This window comes from Centruroides vittatus, unplaced genomic scaffold, assembly GCF_030686945.1.
Source record: "Centruroides vittatus isolate TY-2023 unplaced genomic scaffold, ASM3068694v2 contig_377, whole genome shotgun sequence".
NCBI lineage: Eukaryota > Metazoa > Arthropoda > Arachnida > Scorpiones > Buthidae > Centruroides > Centruroides vittatus.
In genome coordinates, this window is record NW_027122198.1 from 1086675 (window position 1) to 1106906 (window position 20232).

Consider the following 20232-nt stretch of genomic DNA (forward strand, 5'->3'; position numbering starts at 1 on the left):
CCCGCATTTCGGGCCTATAACAATTCTTAATATAAATAATTTTCCCATTTTACGCCTCCTCTAATCCGAAACATAACACATCGTATAAAAGAAATTTGCCCAAGTTCGGTACCAAATGGAAATTACCCATAGGCCTAAACGGAAGGGGTAGACCGGCCGATTATTTCCGTACAGCTGAATAAGGTAGCGTCGTCTCTCCAAAATTTCTACGGATTATCGCAAGACTGTGTAAACGATTAAAAAATTGTGCCGGAGCCGTACGGTTGGCCCGGGCGGTTCCCTCCAGTCTACTAATGTAAGTACTATGTGCGGCTGAATTAGACAATTCAACAAACTGCGCGTTTCTGCTAAAATTTCTTATATTTCGCCGCCCGCGGTTTACTTCGGCGTAGAGCTACACGTATTTAAGGAGCAGATTTCGAACCAGACCGGTCCGTGATGGAGAAAAATTTTCGCCTCTCCCTCACGAACGGAAAATGCTTTTTTTCTTCATTATTTTCTGCCAACCAAAGCTTCCGTACACGTTTGGCTCCGGATTAGCGAGTAGTTAGACTCACCCCGCGATGGCCGCAAATTCTACTCGGATCCATCCCGGAACGAAGCGGAGGTGTGGAAGAATTCCGGAAGTAAACCTTAGGTAAAAAGGCGTGTCGTCGTCGGGGTGTTTTATTCTTCTGGTAGGCGCGGGGATCGATAATCGGCGGGTGGGGAAATGCCGAAATGGGAGGCGATGCGCAGTAACGGTATCCGGTGCCGCGCGCTCCGTCGTTATCGAGAAGAGAGAAGAAGAAGCCAATAGACGGAGTCGCGCCATCGGATCGATGGCGGCTCCGCATTGGAGGACCCTCCGGCGCGTGCCTTCTCGGATTCCCGGGAGGAGGACCGACGGACGGAAAACCAATGGAAGACGAGGCTTCCGGAAGCCGTCGGAGGAGCCGGTCCGAGATTTCCGGCGGGGGAGGAAAGGGAGAGAACCGAAGGATCGGACGTCGGCCTCCCCGTGTTACTTGACACTACTACAATTTTTGTCGTACGACAGGAACACAAAAATGTGCTAGTGCCAAAGAACGGAGGAGTACAAGCTTCCGTCGAAGTCGGTGCGCCGAGCTCGGGGCCCGCCTCGGTGTTGGACGGCGTTCCTTTATCTTTGGCACCCAAGAACCCACGACTTTCCGACCACATCTGTGAATTCTTCCAGTGCCAAGAATAAGGGAAACCGACGACGGGACGGTTCCTCTTCCGCAGAAAGGAACGGTCGGGCTTTGCTTTCGGGCCCCGAGGCCCGCGGTGGACCGCGCCGGTCGGGCCCGGGAAGAAGAGGAAGGTCCGCCTTTCCGGCGCAGGCCGAAGGGTGGGAAGGGACGGTCGGCCAATTACCCGGAAGGAAGCGGCCGTCGCACTTTGGCGGATTCGCGTGATGGCGTGGCCGAGTAATGGATTTGATCGCTTCCGCTCGCCCCCCGGTTATTTTGGGCCGGCGCCTTCCTTTTGTTTCCGTTCGTCCACCGGCTCATTACTCGCGGTCGTTACGCGGCTGTCGCTCCGGCCCGGCCGATTCGCTCGGCCGAGTAACACCGGGGTAATCGGTGCTCCGTCTTGGCCGGGTTACGTTTCTCTTCTTCTCGTTGTGGCCACCGCCGCGACGTCGCCGCTGGACGCAAGACGTACGCGCCATTCCTTGGCATTTCCCTAACAAGAGAGACGCGGTAAAAGACAAGAGAATCGCTGCTAAAAAACGCGTTTGTCCGGAATAACCGAGACCTCCAGGTCACTCCCGACCAAACTCTGCCGTCAGCCTCCTCCCCCGGCGGAAAGGAAGACCCGGTCGGGAACGAGAAATGACCAACGTTTACCGCCGAGAAAACTATCGGTCGCCGCACGCGCCGAATGATCGTCCGATCGAACTGCCGTCTTCGTCACTTCGGACGTCACCCGGTGGGCTCTTCCGTCGGCCCAGACTTTCCCAACCCCGCCCGCCGGTATACGCCGGAATCGTCGGCCGAAACCCACCGCCTCCGTCGTCAATACTAACGGTCTTCTCGGCCGAAATTTTCGTCCTTTCGGCCACGGGCCATGGGACCGGCCCAACCCCGGCCCGCTCCTCTCCGGCGGCGTCGGGAATCGCACCGCCGTACCGGGCGCCCGCTGGGACCCGGGACCGAAAGAGACCGGCAGAAATTTCACCGCCGGAAGAAAGTTGCGCGAAAAGAAAGGGGCCGGGTCCAAACCCGAACGGCCCCCGGGCCCGGAAGACCCGGGACTTACCTGAGCGGGGCTCCGTGACGCGTCGACACCCGTCGCTCTCCCGACTGACGCGCTTCTCCGCGCCGTTTCGGAATCGATTTGGACTGCAGTGACGTCATCGGTGCGTGTACCAGTCGCGGGGCCGGGTCGAAGTGTTTGTCCACCTGTCCCCGCGCTTCCGAGCCCGGCGTTTCCGGGAAAGCTGCGGCGCGATGGCCGGGCGGGGCGCGCGCGCGCGGGCCCCGTACCGTGGGCGGTGGGAGAGAGCAGATCATTCCTGTTACTCTTCATAGCACTAGAGAAATCACGGGTTGACAACAGAGCCGTGAATTCTTCCAGTGCCATTAAGAGGAAGGGAACGACGGCGGACCGGCCCCGCCCACCCCGCGCTCGACCCCGGCGCCGGCTCTAATTAGCCCGCCGGAAGCGTCCCGGGGCCGGGGGTGGCGGCCCGCTCGCCCGGCCGGGTCCCCGGGGAGGCCATTAGCGGATCGAAGCCGGACGCCCCGCTTCCCATTATTTATTCATTTCCTCCCCGCCATTGGTCGGCGGACGGCCACGTCACGCGCATTGCGGCATTCGATGCGGAGCCCGGGGACACGCCCAACGCGCGTCGGGCCGGACTTCCGAATCGGCGTCGGGCCTGACGGGCCCGCCCGGAAGGGGAGGAGCCGAGGCGGTACTTACCGCGGCCTGCGACGTCATTGGACGCGCCGCCCGGGACCGAAATCTTTCGAAAATTTCCAAGGTCGAGGTCGAGGTCGGAAGGGAAAGGGGAAAGAAGTGTTTGGGTGGCCGTGCCGGAAGAAGAACGAAAGAAAGGATGCGGCGGGACACAATTCGCCGCCCGCGACTCGGCCGCCGAGGGTAGACGCGTCGGCCCGAAAACCAACCAAGGGAATCGAAATTGTCGAGGACGGGAGCGACGACCCGGTCCAAGGACTCGCCATCCTCGTTCTGCCCTTTTTTTCTCCACTCGCTTTATCGTTCATTATTTGCCGTCTCCCGGCGCTAATCGATCGACCGAATTTCTCGGATTTAAGTCGAAACTGCCGGTGCCGGCGCTCGAGAGTCTACTTTGTCTGTCGACGACGCTCCGGACCAATGGCCTACACTGAGCCGGGGCAGGGAACGAAACTTTGGTTGCGTAGTTTAGGGGTTTCGGTGCGGCAGATCAATACCCATCCAGGGAGAAAAAAGTGGGGTCCGGCCCGCTTTCCCGGTCCCGACTTCCGGCGGTTCGAGCGGAACCCGCCCACCGCCCACCGCCCACGGCGGAGTTGACGAAAATACTCAAACCCGTTTAACCGTCGTTCGAGGGAGGAAAACCGTCCAGGCGGTTACGAAATTGCGGGCGAAACTTTACTCATTTTCTGTCGTGTTAAGAACACCGCGGCTAAAATAAACCGTTACCTTCGCATCGAGTCCGAAGACGGGGAAGGAAGCTTTGGCCCAGTCCTAAGGACTTCTTCCCGTTTCGTTGTCGTCTCCCGTCGGACGGCCACCGGCCAGGATCCGGAAGGACGCCAACTCCGTCTTGGCGGGTCCGAACCCTTTCCTTTCGGAGTCTCCGTCGTCCCGGCCCGCCCTCCACCGGTCGCTCCGCCGAAATCGGTTTTTCTCTCCATAAACCGACCGGCCGGCGGCTGAAAGGCGGCCGCGCGCTCAACCCCTACCTGGCGGCCACCGTCGGCCGGCGACGGCGACGGCGACGTCCCGTCGGGGTCGGCGCTCTTCCCCGGGGCCCGTTTTCCGGCCTGGGCGGCGGGGCCCGCGCTCCCTTCCTGCGTCTCGCGGCCGCGCCCCGGCGCCTTCCGATTTCCTCCTACCTGGACGTGACCCGCCGATCGACCGACGGACGGTTTGGCGTCCCACGCGTCTAGCGCCGGCGCCGACGTCACGGGAAGTACGTCGGAAGGCACGTGACTCCCCGACCGGGAGAAAGCCACCCGTTCGGCGGAAGCGTCGGCGCGGCGGCGCGGAGCCGGAAAGACCCGAGGTGGCCGACGCCGGGAAGCGGGGAAAAGGGGACGACGGAAGAGATTCTGCGGTCCTCCCGACGGGGAGTCGACGCGCGCGTTGCGGAGCGCGGAGGACTCCGGCCGCGTCGGCCGTATGTCGGAGGCCGAAGATGCGTCTTACCTGGATGGTCGCGTGGCGAAAGTAAGAGGACGACGCGTCCGGTAAGAACTGGTCGGGCGCCGGTTCCCGTGGCAAATCTCTCCTTTTCCGTTTCTCCCGCAATTAAATGTGTGGCGGGTTTCTCTGATTGGTCCGCCGTCGGCAGTCGTTGCACCTGCAGCCAGCCGAGTCAGTGACCACATCACCTGTCGCCGCTCGCATCGCGCCGTTTCCCACCGTGCACCGCGCCGACGTCACCGTTTTCCACACTCGTCGGCCAATTCCCGGCCGGCGGCGGCCCGCGGAACCGACCGGTCTGGGCGCGCCAGACGTCGGCCCGAAGACAATTAAGGCTGGCAGTCGACCGTTTTCGTCCGAAGCGTGGACACCGCCACCGCGCCACCTCCAACTGTCCCGCTCGGAAAGCGGCGACCAACGGACCCCGACGGCGGAAGTCGGACGCACGTGCCGGAACACGGCGCTAAACGGAGAGTCCGGGGCAGTTCCACCGGGGTAAGTGACCTTTCTGCTTTATTAGGGCCCGACGGGAAGATTCCCGTCGGAGTTGGGGCCGGCGCCGGCGGAGACTGGGCCGCGGAGGGCCGACCGGGCCCCGAGCGCGAGCCTAGCGAGAAGAGAAGGCGTTTTACGGATGGCCTGACGCCAAAGATTCGCCACGTTCCGGCGATGGAGCGTGACCGGAGCGCGTCCTAAAAAGTCGGCGGTCGCCGAACCCCGTTTCGGACGCCGACGGAACGGGCCCGCCGGTGAATCCGTCCTCGGGCGTTTAGGTAGAAGGGAGGAAGGATGTCGGCCGGGTCTTCCGTCCCCGAGATATCCAGGGGTAAAAACCAGTGGGGGGGGGAGTCTAGCCGGGCCAAAGGGTTGATCTCGAAATAAAACGGCGCCAGCAAACAAGATACTCAACTCTCCGCCGTGTTAAGCCAACGGTGGTCGCCGGTTGGCGAAAGTCTGCTGAAACAAAAGCCGGTATAAAAACCCGTAGCGCCAAAGCGGATAAGGCCTTTCCCATTGTTTACCGTCCCTTCTTCATTGTTTCACGCCGTATAATTTGAAAAGAAAAAATAGTTTGACTCGAAGATTCTTTACCTATTCCCCGGCAGATAGGAAAACCGCGGAGAGAAGACCCGGTCGACTACCGACGGAGATTTCGTAACCGGACTACCCGGTAGGCTTTGTGACGTCACGCCTCTCGACCCACGGCGTCCGACGATTACGGACGTATTTATAGTGGTATATTCTTTGTATTTCTATAATACGGTTTGCCGCGTGGCGTATAACGCGAATGCAAAGTCTATTACGGTATAACCGGAGGCGACTTCTATCGCTTGCCCGCCTCTTTTTCGTCTGGTTTAAAGTGGCGTGGATGGAATCTGGGGTGACGGGAGGGTAAAAGTTGATGAGAATGGTACGAAAGTAAAGACCGGCCGGCGTATTTACCGAGACGTTACGCGCGAAACGTCGGAGCGAACCAGAGGGCCGACGATTGCGTTAGACAATAGAAGTACTCTTGGACTACCATTATCTCTGTCGACTCGTCTCTTCCCGCGTATCGGAGGTGGAATTTTCTACCTGGTTTCTTTCCGTTCGTCCCGTTTTCGCCGGTGTTTTTTTGGTTTCGTCTTTCGGAAGCTTGGTGGCCGCCGTTATCGATTACGTCAATTAAGTTCCTCGGCCTTCTTTTCCGTCCGGCACGCGTTAGTTTTTACCAACGGTCCCTTAAAGTTCCTCGTTCCCCCGCTTAACATTACGGCAGATTATCTGGTGGGCAGCCATTAAATTTAATTCGGACGAAAAAATGCGCGTGCGAGTGGCGGTGCAGAGACCGGCAATTTTTGTTTTATCGTTATTTACAGAGAACCTGGGGGAGGGCGCCGACAAAATAGCTTCTTCCCCTCTTATCGACTACCACTAGATTTTATACGCACTTAACGGAGTTATGCCGGGAAGCAGCCGCCACCCGGACGGGCAACAACACCGAGTTATGTAAATGTCCGCGCGTAAATGCCGCGTGGCCGAGCAGGCAAGGGTGATAAATTGCGGTATCAGTTTCCACCGCCGTTTCTCCGCCCGGAAAGCGTTCCCCTAACGTATTTGGCTTTTGTCTCGTACGTTAATGAGAATCACTTTTGGTAATTCGCCGATGGAAAACTTTTCTTTTCCCATTGGACGGAGTAAAAACAAATCGGTGGGCACAGGCAAAGATTACTTTCTATAAAAAACGGAGATCCCGGGTTTTTACAAGAGTGGATGCCAATATAGTAACTTAAAGGAGTATGACCAGACGTTTACTTGTAAATAAAGGAAACCGGCAATTTTCATTGCGCCGTGGCATTCTGACAAACGATATTCCGAGCGATAAAACTCCGGGTGACGATTAACGCCGCGGTCGGGCCGGGTAACTAATAGTACGTAACGAAACGATTTTTTTTTTTTTATCTTCACGACTAGGTGCACGACTAGACACAAGGCATTTTTACGTCATCTTTATTCTGCATTACATCTTTATTCGGAGTACATAACTAAAGCGATTATTTAATAGCAAAAAGCTAGAATATAATAAAGGCGACGGCCTCTCCCTTAAGAATGGAGAGAAGATGCCCACCTGGCCGGTGGTTAACGTAGGAAAAACTTGCATTTGTAAAAAGAGTATTCCGCGGACGCGTATCCGGAGTAGCGTATACGACGCAACCCGTTCGCAGCGAGTCGGGGCGAGTTATTCACCGGCCAGCTAGAACCGTATCCGTGGCGTGTATTTTCACCGCGATAACGAGTAAGACGGGGAAATCGATAGATTAAAATACAGGTGCGGAGTGGGATCCGGTGGTCGATGAAACGGACGACAAATCGGCGGAAGTTTATTTCCTAATCTACACCTTCGCGCCTTTGTAGGTGGACTGTTAATCCGGTCGGGAGCCTTAAACGCCGAGATGCGGCGCTAGGCCGCCGCTAAAGAGAAGAAAAGTATTTTATCCCAATCGGGATATTGCGCCTTATTATTATTATTATTATTACGGAAGAAGTCGGGTGGATAACGGATGGCCTCCACTTTTACTACTTACATCGACGTTTCTGCACGGAACACCTGGACGGTCTGGGTTTTATCGGGATTAAGACGAGTGGCGGCCGTTTAACCCCTCCGGCAAGGAGAGAATTCCGTCGGAAAAACGATTCCTCTCCCCACCCTCGACACCCAACCGGACTTGCCGTTTAAACGCGACATTTGCCTAGGCCGTCGGCGAAAATTTAGGAAGAGAGGACAGAAAAGCCTCCGTAGTCCTCGCCCCGCTAAAACACATCGCGGGTTTGTTGCGCTTTTTGCCCGGGTACGAAGTCGACCTAGTCTAATTACAGGAGACTTCGGCTCGCGGCTTCCGGTACGTCGTTAAGTTTTCCGGTGGAACGTCGAACCCGTCGTTTACGTAGACAAACGTAATCGAAGGTCGCTCCGTCTCCACTCTTTTCTGGCTTTTAAGCAAATTCAACCGGACCACGTCCCACCGGATCGTCACGGACGATAAATCTCTCGAGAGTACGAAGCGTGCCCACAGGTAAGAGTAAAGCGGCTTTTTTTAACTCCGTCGTCACTCTTCGTCCTTTCGCCCCCTCCTTCCCGCGCTATCCGAGAGCGATCGGCGTAAATCCACCGTAAGTCGGAGGCTATAAAAATACTCTGTAATCCGGCGGGTTAAACTGGCCCACCGGACACCTTGGGGCGGGAGGAGCGGAAGTCGATGGCCGTCGACCACGCGCCGAGATGGGCGCCGGAAAACCTTATCGGGTGCCGGGCGGAAAACGCTAGAACGGAAGACCTAAAGCGGCCGAGAAGGCCGGTGATCCGCGGGACGACCTCCGACCTAGGCCGGTTTGACGGTTCGGTCGTCGTCCGTAAAATTCTCACGTTTTTCTCTCGCCGCGAAAAGAAACGAAAACTTTTGAAAAATTAGCGTAAAAACGGAAACGGATGGCCGAGAAAAACCCAATTTCGTCACCGAAGAAGCGCCGCACCGTCGCCGACCGAGACCGACGTTTGGCTCTTAAGAGACTCGATAGGTAATGTCGAAATTACGCGATTATTCCTGACGAGGTAGAAAGTAATACGCTAATCATTTATGGGGCCCGGTAAAGCGTAAAGTATCGCGCTTCTCTAGTCCGGAAAGAGTGGACGGGGAGGAGACAAAGCCGGGAAAATATACTCGTTTGGGTCATTGTACGGCGTTAAACACCTACAGAAGAGAGAAGAAACCAACCGAAGCCCTTAGTGTACCGACCAGGCGGGCAGAGAGTAAAAAAACACTAACGGCTCATCCGACAAACACATGTGGTCCGCTTTATCCTGGAAATATTGGTTGGTCGTAGTAATCCCCCTACATATGTACGCCGGTAAACCGTCCATGACCCGGCGGAATAGGAAAATGCTGCCCGTCGGAAAGTCGACCTTTCTCCACTCGCCCCGAAAAGTTTCTAAATCTTCCAATCGTCACTTAATTTAACACGCTCCCGTTTAATAAATGTTATGAAACGATTCGTCGTCGTACTCTTTGGCCTTCGGCCGCATCCTTCCCTCCTCGCCCTTCTCCCCGGCCGCGAGAATAGAACCTTCCGGATATCCGTCACCTATTAATCCGATCGACGACGCCGACGTCGGTTCACGCGATGTTTGGCGCGCGAGTCGAGGTGGATAGATTCTGACGCGTCGGGTGTTTCCCCTCGTTTACCGAAGAAGGAAAATAAACACTTTCCGCTATTAAAACGTAACGCAAATCGGCTTTTGTAATTGAGTTTGACGGGAACGAAGGATCTCCGGCCACCCGCCTTTCCTTTAATCCGCAATTCGGAATCTTTAATATCGACCGGCTGAAATAGAGTATTAAGTTTCTAGAAATGATCGCCACGGCTGGCGATAATTCCTAGAAGATCGGGTATTTCCACCGAGACGTTTCTTTTCATTTTTTGTCGTCGCTTTAATTGTTTTAGCCTATTGATATTAGTTTTAAGCGTCGACCTCGAACTACGGCATATAAATTAAATGTGCTCTACGCCATAAATTATCCGGAAAAAAAATAGCTCGAAACTGGAATTTTCCGGCCGCCATTAATTTCGCATTATTGGAGTGAAACGTTTTCATCTTCTTTAACTCTAGTATTATTTGAGAGAATCCCCTGGGGACGGCGCCGTTTATCGCTGGAAACAACGCGCCGAAACTTCAAATCGTCCGAGCTCCGAAGAAAAATAAAAAGTAAACAGAAATTTCTATTTAGTCTCGCCTCCCGTCTCTTTGGCTTTCCGTTTCTTTTCTTGTACCGATGCTGAGTTGGTATTCTAAACACCGGAGGAGGTTTAGTGGAAGAGCAAATTACGTCGTCTAGTCCGTTCGGTTTGTTTACGAAGAGAAAAAAATGGACGGAATGCACCCCTTTAGGTAACCACGACCAGCTTTTAATCGGAGAAATGGGTAAAGTAAAAAGAAAAAAACTGCATAAATATGGTCGGTTTACCAAGATTTGTTACCGAAACAACCTTTTCCATTCCCTGGGCATACGAAAACAAAAAGCAAAAAAAAACCACCGGTTTACCGGACGCGGTTGGTTCCTACCCTTCGAAGAATAATGCCGAGTGTGAAAAGTTTCGGTCTGGTCAAGAAATTCAATTAATTCTATTTTAAAACTCTTTGGTTTTGCCCACTTTAAGTCCAATTTTATCTCGATAAATATTCGTAAGCGGGTTACGGTAAGGCAACGGCGCATTCCTTTGTTTTAACCACCAGAAAAGCCGTCGAATCCAGGTAAGATCGTTACGTAGAAGCTAGTTTGCGGCTGGGCAGCGGCCGCTCGAAAATCTTGGTAAATAAGTTTCGTGTATAAATCTAATAAGACGGGTGTAAAGAAAGCCGGTTTCTTTATTTTTACTGTTAGAAAACTCGTGCGAATAAACACAGAAATTAAGCGCTCGTGGCTATTTTTTATGTAGGCCTATTTGTGGTTTTGGATTATTTGCCTTCTCTCCTCTTCCAAAATAGCTTACGTTTAAGGATACGAGACGGGAACGAACCTATTTCCTTAATTGTGTGAAGATTTTTCGTATACGTTGGAAACATCTCGTATAAATCAAGTTTTGATTTTTCTTTTCGTCCGTCCTCTGGTGTTTGAATTAAAAATTACCGATTTTGGCTGCAAATTTATCTATTTTCTTTCGTTTCCTCGTCGATAAAAATGCCTTACAATTCACTTAGATTAAAATTTAAGAATTTAGCGGCCCAAACTGTAGCTGGCCACTCCCCGGAGACGGTCTTTACGAAATTTTCTGGGTTAAAAATAGATACGCCTAGTGACTCGAATCGAGAAACTAGCATTTAGCGTACGTCGCGAGAGTACAAATTATAAATAAATAAATAAAAGAAAGAGCATTTAACCTAGGCTGAGAGAAAATAAAACTGCGATCAACGGAGTGAATCTCGGAAAAGATTCACTCCGTTGATTGCAGTTTATGAAATTTCGGTCGTCCCCGGTGCGCTTCATAACGCTTTACAATTTATTTTTTGTGTAATCAAAATTTGCCTACCGAGGAATTTCTGTAATGACTGTCTCTTTTAGATTAATTAATATGTTAATTTTCTACAATAAAGCGCGCGTGTCGATCGAGAACGAAAAAAAATCGAGTTCTGTAGAGGAGGCCGAACGATTTAAAATGTGTTTTATTCAATAATTAAATCCCTTCGACAGTAATAAAAGGAAAATTAAAAATTTATCTTTAACAAATTCTCAAAGAACGATTTTGCCCTTTTCTCCGTTTAGAAAACGAATAACAGAAAAGTTTCGTTCCAAGCTCTAACGTTTATCCTCTTTACATTAAGAAAGTTATGAATTATTAAAAATTACTTTACAAAAGTCTGCCAGATCATAAATTATTCCGAGAAATCTGGAAAATTTTCCCGGAAATCGGGATTAAAATAATTTGTAATTTTTTCCGCGAATTTCCGATTATAACTGATAAAAACCTACTTCATACTCGTTAAAATTCTATTTTTTTTTTTTTCTTTCAAAGTTGGACTAAGGATTAATCGAATCTTTCGTTCTGGCCAATACAACACCGAAAAGTTTAAATTAAAGTCATATTTATTCTCTTGCTTTTTCTAAATAATAACAACGCAAATAAAGTGTAAAAATTGACATTGTTTAAGCGCGTAAATAAAAGAACGACGAGATTTTAACGGAAGAGAGAAGATAAACCCGGGACCGGTTATAACAAAATGACTAAAAGCCTATTTGATTCTGTCCCTCCTAACCTATCGGCGGCGGGGGAAAGGCAGAACACGCGCCGTCACCCCTCTTTCTGTCATAAAGGCGCCCTACCATCACGCCCGTGCGGCACACGCTCTACCTTTACCTATCGATAACGACGTAACGATTGGAGAAAACCCCCTACCTCCTCTCGCATTTTCTACACGCCTATCGAATTTGTTAGGTAAACACGCGAGAGAAGAACCCGGTCCGAAAATTCCTCCATTTCCAGGCTAAACGTCGGCCGATATTTATTCTATCCCTGGGAAAATTGAGAAACGGTGGAGAGAGTCGTCGACTTAGTTTACAAGGTGCGACGGCCGTGCCACGCTTCGCTCGAAACGTTGTTTACAGAGAATGTAGAGTTTATTATTGTTATTGTTAGTATCCGTGGTAACGTTTCGGAAGAGAGACAAACCGTAACGACAATATCCTGCGGTTCTGCCTAGTTCGTAAGACTAAGTTTGATGGTTTAATCGATGTAATAAGCCGTCGAGTCGAACGAAATCGATCGAACAAATCTCCATTTAACTTAATCGCCGGGGATAAAATTAAATCCGAACTATTCAAAGGTTAATAAGTTGTTACCTACGACGAGGGCTTACTTCGTCCAATGAATTCCTTTTCGTTTATTTACAAAATAAATTACGTCCGTGTACTAGAATAAACGTGTTGTAAGACATCCAGGCAGACCAAGACCAAGGCATAGCCTACGTGTCGTTTGCTGGAATCTAGAAGAATGGTTCTGGAAATTCCCTCCAAGACTGCAAATCGATAGCGTTAATAAGAATACAAAATAAGAACACTTCATTTCGTATATCGAATTAATGAATATCCAAAATAGTCTTTAAATAACTAATTTTTCTTCTAAGACCTGTCCGAGAGGACGGAATTGCGAGTTTCGTTATTGCTTAGATTGCGTCAAATTAGACCACGCTAAGAAAGATTTGCTGGCCGACAACTTTCGGCTACTTTTGCTCCGTATTTTAGACCTATCGGCGGCGCGCTTGGTAAATAATAACGTAAATGCGGGCTTCTACACGCCATTTTTGTCGAATATAAACGAAAGACGATAAATTTTAGGTAGAGAAAAGTAATTTCTTCACAGTTTTACGCAATCCTATTCGTATTTACCATTCGGACATTTTGCGGCTTTAATTATTTAAGAAACAGGCGAAAGTGAGCGTCTTTTAGGTCAGAGAAAGGCTAAGAGAGTCTTATTTCGTAAGAAGCCAAGTGTATTTGTTTAGTCGTATCGTGCAGATACATTTATAGTCTCTTACCACACATAAAAGGTGCAAATCGTCAATCAGACTCGATTGACTTACGACCAGATTGCCTCTTTACCACCGAATAAACGGTAACATTGCCCTATTTCGTTGGCCGCACCTTTCCGAGGTAGCATTGTTTTATTTATTTTTTTCGTCGTCCAGTTTAAGAATGCGAGTAGATACACAAGCCGGGCGACTGACAGGAGAATACGAACCGAGAAAATTAACTGGGAAAAGTGTCTTCGAGTACGTAAACGCGATGAAAAGCAGGCTGCTGGCTTTAGAATGCTCGACGTCCGGACGTTTAAACGGCCGTTTTCTGCCCGATAAAATTGGGCGCAACAAATAAATGTTGGGTGAAAACCGAATCCGATGTTTTGCACGAAATTACGTTTGTGCCAATTTACTCGAATCTTCGATTTTATTTTCGCTCATAAGTAAGCTGGTTTTTGTTCATTTCTAAACGGGACTTTGTGGCATTTCGTTTCTCGGAAGCCCTAGAAACGAAAACCGAAATGATAAAATTCATTAATCAGACCCTCGGACGCTGGGTCACCCTGCTCGGTCTACAGATTTAGAGGCAGTCGGTGTTTTAAATTGGCTAAAATTGCCAAATTTTACACTGTAGAAATGGCGTGTGACGATTTGGATGACGTCGACGGTCGGGTGTATGCCGAAATACAAAAGATAATTAAGAACGCGGTCGATATCGGCTAATGGATTAATATTAAAATGCCGTTTATCGATTGGACGAAATCCACCTACCGTACAATATTCTAGATTCTTCTGGATCTCGGGAGGATATTGCGGGCCATTTTTACAATAACTTCCGAAAGGGATGGCAAAGTAAATGAATAGTTAGATCCGTTACGGGTATTCTGAGTTTTTACCTTCTTTTAAAGCTTTTCTTATTCCGCAATTTAAACCGCGTAGGCCTACGTTAAAGTGAAATAGGCTAAACACAGAAGCCAAAACAGTATCTACAGCAATACTAAATAGTGGAAAGTTTTAACGGTCTTATCGCGAAATAATAATATAAAGTCAATTGTGTGAGAAATTTAATGTTTATATTGCTACCAGACTTTTTTTCTTGTTATTCCAACAAATTTATTATCTTTGTTATTTTATTTTCAATAGGAGAAAGCGGAAAAGTCTACGTAAGAAGTGGTAATTACGTGGATTACTCCGTCTCGTACTGTACGTTGTTTGCCAGTTTGATATTAATTATCGGCCCATCTTCTCGTTTAAAGGTACGTGGTGTTTCCGGTTGGTAGATTTGTGTTTAAATTACCAGGGTATTACCATAAATGCCAATGGAATCCTGCAATAAATAATGTATATTTAAAAAATAATTTAAGAGTTTTCGTAGTTTATGGGTTATTCGTATTCCACCGATTCCCATCAAATGTGTTTCGAAGTAGGCTTTTCTGTCAACAAACACCAAGAAACCTCAAAGGTAATTAAAATTCTCCGAGAAAACAAATATTTTTCCACAGTGCAAGTTTCTTCTTTCTAAATATTTTTCCAATTTACTTTCCAAGAAAATTGGAATTTTCAAATTTAAATCCGAGCGTATTTTCGTCATGCGACTACCTGTAATATTCGTTGGTCCCGGATCAAAACGCGTTATTGTTGGTTTCTTCCTTTGGGTGGATCCGGTTAGATTATATGGTTGATAAGATATGCGAATCTTTTTATTTTATTTATTAAATATCGTTTTGAATTTAAGATAATAAATATATTTAATGTCGGGATAAAACAGAATTTTCTGTCAATAAATTGTTTAGTTATTTATTGAGAGATTATTTTGTTTTCAAACGCATCTCGTTATGAAATAATAATATAATTGTTTTCTAGATTGTATTTTATTTTTACAAAGAGGATGTATTGTTCTCTCTATATGCAAAATGTCATTGGAAAAGGCCCATTCGTACGGAAGATATTAATAGAAACTCTAAATCCTTTGAGCTAAAAGCTGTGATTTACAAGTTCCTTTTTCGTTATTGTTTGAAAGCAATTTTCACCAGGTTATTTTCATAAATATTTACCCATGCGTATTTTGTGATTTTAGATTGGTCCTACGTGAATGAGCCTTTGCCAATGAAATTTTGCGTAAAAGAGAACGATTCCTCTTTATATAAATAAAATACAATCAGTGGATGAGGAACTAAGGTGGCGATTTCCATTTCCTTAGAAATAATCACCATACACTTCGTAAAAACAACGTTATCGAGTGTATTAGGAGAACTCGCACTGTTGTAATTATATGGTGTGATCAATAAAGATAAGAACATCCAACATTGTACGAATAACTTGAAAGTTCTAGGAGCTATTACTGTCTTATTGTTGCCACTTATTTATTTAGTAAAGACATACAGGTACAGTACACTGACAGCTACGATTCTAAAATAAATTAGCAGGCGAATTATTCATAAGAAAATGATTTTTTAGTGTTTGATAATGATAAGAACACTCGTGAATAATGGGCAGAAAATGATATTTTGCGATTATTAATGAAAATTATTAACCAGAATGCCTTCCATTGTTTACGATTACTTTGAAAACTCTGTCCATCATCTAGTCGATCGACTTTTAAAGAAATCTTGAGGAATTTCTTGCCATTTCTCAGTTATTATAGTCTTTAGATCTGTGGTGTTATCTATACTGCTTTGCAGAAGTCCCCAGACATTCTCCATACGGTTCAATCCGGTGACAGGACTGGTCAATCCACGACTCTAACCTCGTTTGGCCAGAAACCGTTGTCGGCGATATAGAAGGGAGCATTATCTTGCCGGAACCGCCATAAATGACCTCCCAGTCTTTCTCCAAAGGAAAGTAGTTGCATTTCTAGCTCCTGGATATGTCCTTTAGCATTCTTCTTTTCTTTGAAAAAGACAATATTTGTTTTTTTTTTTCGCTCTCTGGAGGCAGCCCAAACCACGACGGAACCCCCACCCATTTGTCGTTTGGAGTGAATTTCCCTCTCCTTTCTTAAATTGGGCCAATAGTATTGACAGCCATCGGATCCATCTAAATTGAACTTTTTCTCATCCGATCACATTACGTTTCTCCACCGTTCCTTCCAGGTCGTGTGGTTTCTGGCCCGAGTCAGTCTGGCAGCATTGTGTTTTTCTGTAAGCTTTGGTTCCGACTTTCTTTTGGCGTATTTGAGGAGATTGACAGCGTGAACTACGTTCCATACTTACTCCATATTAGGATTTTACAGCACTATTTCTGAGAGAGCCTGCTCCATTCTTAATTTCTAATAAAAACGCTCGTTTCTTACGACAAGTAAGTTTTTGCGGCCGTCTCGGATGGTTTTTATCTCCATATTACCCCTAATTTCAAAAAATTCTCGATTAGTCCAATCGATCTTTTTGTTTTTACCCATAGATTTTATTGATTCACCAGCTCCACTTAAAACACTTATTTCACTCTTTTCAAACGCCGAAAGTGTTTTGCCCTTACACGTTTTGTCCTTTCCGAATTAACGATGCCTGTCTATACAATAGAACGACAATTTTTCATTGCCATAGAAACAATGACAAATATCGGTAGATAGATGACTTGGTTTGATAGATATTCGGTTAAACATATTTAAAAATTAAGTTAAAAAATTATGTATGAATTAAACTTTAGAGTGTTCTTATTATTATCGAATACTAAAAAATCACTTTCTTATGAATAATTCGCCCGCTAATTTATTTAGAATCGTAAATGTTAGTGTGTCTTTAAGAAATAACTGCCAACAATCGGACAGTAATAGCTCTTAGAACTTTCAACTTATTCATGAAATGCTGGATGTTTTTATCTTTATTGAACGCGCTGTAAATCGATACACCTAGAAATTAAGTTCGATCTTTTCGTTGCTATCCGTAATACGCCGATTGACGAAACGACCCCAGGTAAAAATACGGTTAAATTGAGACTCACCGCAACCGTTTTGAGTTCTGTGGTAAAGTTAACGTAGGACACACACGACTTTTTATATCGTGGCATCGTTAGATTACGCTTCTAATTGTAAATTTATGATGGTAACGTTCTTCGACGGCATTAGAAATGGCCATCCAATTGTCATCTATTCCAAGATAAATTTCTAACGGCCGAATATGCCATTAAAGTATATAAACTCGTTTTATTTTCGGGATGTTTCTATTATTTATATCCTTTCTACATTTTATCCATAAGAAAAGTGTACAAGTTCCACTATTTGTAATTTTAGTCTATAAAAATAGCTTAAATAATGACTTTTCTCTTTCCAGAATACAGTATATTGGAAGAGAGAAAAAAGCCTCCGGGCATTTCTGAATTGTCGCGTGTTGTCGTATTTATTACGCAGCTAAATAACAGCCGAATGGTTTAGAGAAGTTAACTCCGTTTGTAGGTTAACGTCGACACGTAAAGTTAAAATCCAAGTTAACTCACTAATTTATTTAATATTCTTATGGAGTGAATAAGCGCAATAATAACTTATAAGGTGGGCGGCGCTTCGATAAGAACAACATATAGGAAAACAGACTCGAATACGCGGCTGTCGAATTATACTATTTGACAGCCAAAGGTCATAGTTTTCACCTTATATTAGTCGGAACGATAATTAGACGATTATTCCGTAGTCGCCTATCTGGACGAATGCGAAATATTCCACAAGATTTGTCGGTTTACGACTCGACTCTTTTGCCACAGTAATTTTATTATTTTAATAGACTCATTATTTATTAAATATTTTCGAATCGATATTATCCAGCAAAATTCTGCGAATCTAGAAACGATGGATCAATTAAAGCCTTCTAATAACTTTTCGGTATTGAACATTCTAAAAGATTGAGATTTTAGTAACAGAAGAAAGTACTTTTTGAAGAATTTCCCAGCCGCAGAAACACGTCGGTCGATGTGTCACGGTATATTCGATTCGTAGTACTTACAATCGAGATGGAAATAGATTAGGATATCGCTCTCCGACCTCATTATAATATTTAATTGCCTAATTCGAAAGGTGTTGCGTCATGGATGCAAACGAATTACCTACGCAATAGGGGAATAAATTTATAATAGAATACACGGTAGAATATATCGAGACTTAACACTAATCCCTCCCTCGGTCGTCGTCAACGTTTTACCTTAAAGTCCATAAATAAAACGATTTTATCGCTAACGTTTTATTTCTAATCTTTTAATTGTTTACGTATTAAGTGTTTTGATGTCGAGCTTACGTTTGTATTATCGTCGTAAGTCTTAAACGGTAAAAATACGGAGAACGAATTGATATTAAATCGTGCTACGAGACATATTCTATGCCATTGCGGTTAGTTATTGTAGTATATATCAAAATGAAGAAATACGTATCTCTTCTACCGTTTCCACTCAACTAACATCGTTACGTTTTGCTACCGGGAAAGATTAATCGGATCATTATCGTCGGCGGATGTTCCTATCATTGATCCACAATAAAATTTTCGATATTGTGTGAGACCAATATGTTATAATTTACATTATGATATTTTATTTTTGTTATAGTAATAGAGACGATGCACGAATAAAAGGGAATCCGAAGATCGCTTCTAGCGCAAGTTCGTTTATAGTACTGTATAATACATAATTACTATTCTACAGAATTGTACCGTACTGTACCGTACGTGGGACGTAGTCTTACTTATCTCGTATATCAATAGATAAATAATATATCGTCAATATATCGATTAGGTTAATTTTAGAAATCCAGAAATAATACATATAAAGAGATCGATTATTAATTCTGTTCGAGTAGAAAGTTTTATTTTTTTCAATAATATTATAAACAATGGAAGTAAATCTTGTTCATTAGTTTCGCTAACAGTTAGAAAGTCAAAAGTACAATCAGATCGAGTCATTGTGTTTGATATTATGTAATTTATATTTAGATTATACATCTGTAACACTGTATTAGAACACTACGAAGTTCGGTCTGGTAAAATCCTATTGTTGTATCGATTTTTATTTCTTCCGTCATTTTAAAGTTTTTCGACAAATCGGAGAGTACGTTCGAAGACTGCAACTGCGAAAATCTTTCCTCACCCTACATTTTTTGCGCGTATACGCATTACTTTATTCTCTTCTCAGAATTCCAATTCGAAAATGTTATATCCAGGCTGCAAGTATTTAATTACATAATCATCAACCGCAAACTTTTAAAAGATATTTACATTTTTCGGTCCGAATTCAGACGGGCCCGTTTTACGGAGTTCCAAGTTCAGTACTTGTAATTCTCGACTGAGTTAAGGTTTAAATAATATCTAAAGTCATGTCAAGTAGAACGTTTAAGGCCAAATGCGACAGAAACCATTAGAAACATTATGAATTAAGCTCATAAGAATGTCTATTTGTCTCTTCGAATGTGAAGTTGTCGAGTCTGTAGGCCTACGACAAAAGAAAAAACCCGATAAATCCATTGTTATAAGCTAAATTGGAAGAGGCCATTTTACCGTTGAAAAATACTTTTCGAGGGTAAAAATTTGACAAGCGTGTCTACAGACGAATAACCCCTAGATGAAAAGATGAGAAATAAGAAAGAAACGTCTTCGTCTGGAAAGAAATTTTCCAAAGTTAACGAAACTTCCTAGAGCTGTTAGAACAGAAATTACGACGCACCTGCCTTTTCCTCTCCGAGAACGTTTACGCCGAAGGGAAGAAAATTCAAGGGAACGGTGGTCCTCAAAACGTCGACCGGGAACTACCGGTGATGTAGAAACATTCGATACGGGACCGGAGTGGTGAATAAAGTCTAACGCTTCGTCGACCTGGGTTATCTTTCGCACCTAACGAAAATTTAAATAATAACAAGAAAATACTTATTTTTAATTTCCCTGAAATGCAATCGAGAGATTTTAATAATACACCAAGCTTTATTACTATCGGAAGTTTCTCACCCCGGGGAAGGGCGACAGACGACCTCCTCCTAGCGTCAAATAATGAAAACGTTTATCGTTTCTTAATCGACGTTTCGCCACGTCCTACAAATAATTACGCTTAAATACGTTTCGTGTTTTCAATCACACACATATTAATTATATAGGTAATTAGAGAAAGTGATTAGGCAGAATTTTCACTCCCTCCTTCCCTCGACCCACCAGAAATTCCACCACTAAAAGTCGCATCGATAAGTAAAAATATCCGAAAACGTTCTCCGGATAATAGAATTCGCCGTATTACGACACTATCGACCGGGTGACGAATCGGCTTAGTTACGCAATGACGACACGAGCACGCGTATTAACGCAGCCGTCCGCTCGACGTAGACCATTCGTGACGTCACGCTT

At 45.8% G+C, this 20232-nt stretch overlaps 1 long non-coding RNA gene across 1 annotated transcript; it reads left to right on the forward strand.

The window, feature by feature from the left end:
• The first annotated feature begins 4374 nt into the window (after nucleotides 1–4374).
• LOC136975693 (uncharacterized) lies at nucleotides 4375–14289 on the forward strand. Its single transcript, XR_010880811.1, has 2 exons — nucleotides 4375–4878; nucleotides 14075–14289. It is a non-coding gene; the product is annotated as an uncharacterized lncRNA (long non-coding RNA).
• The last annotated feature ends 5943 nt before the right edge of the window (nucleotides 14290–20232 follow it).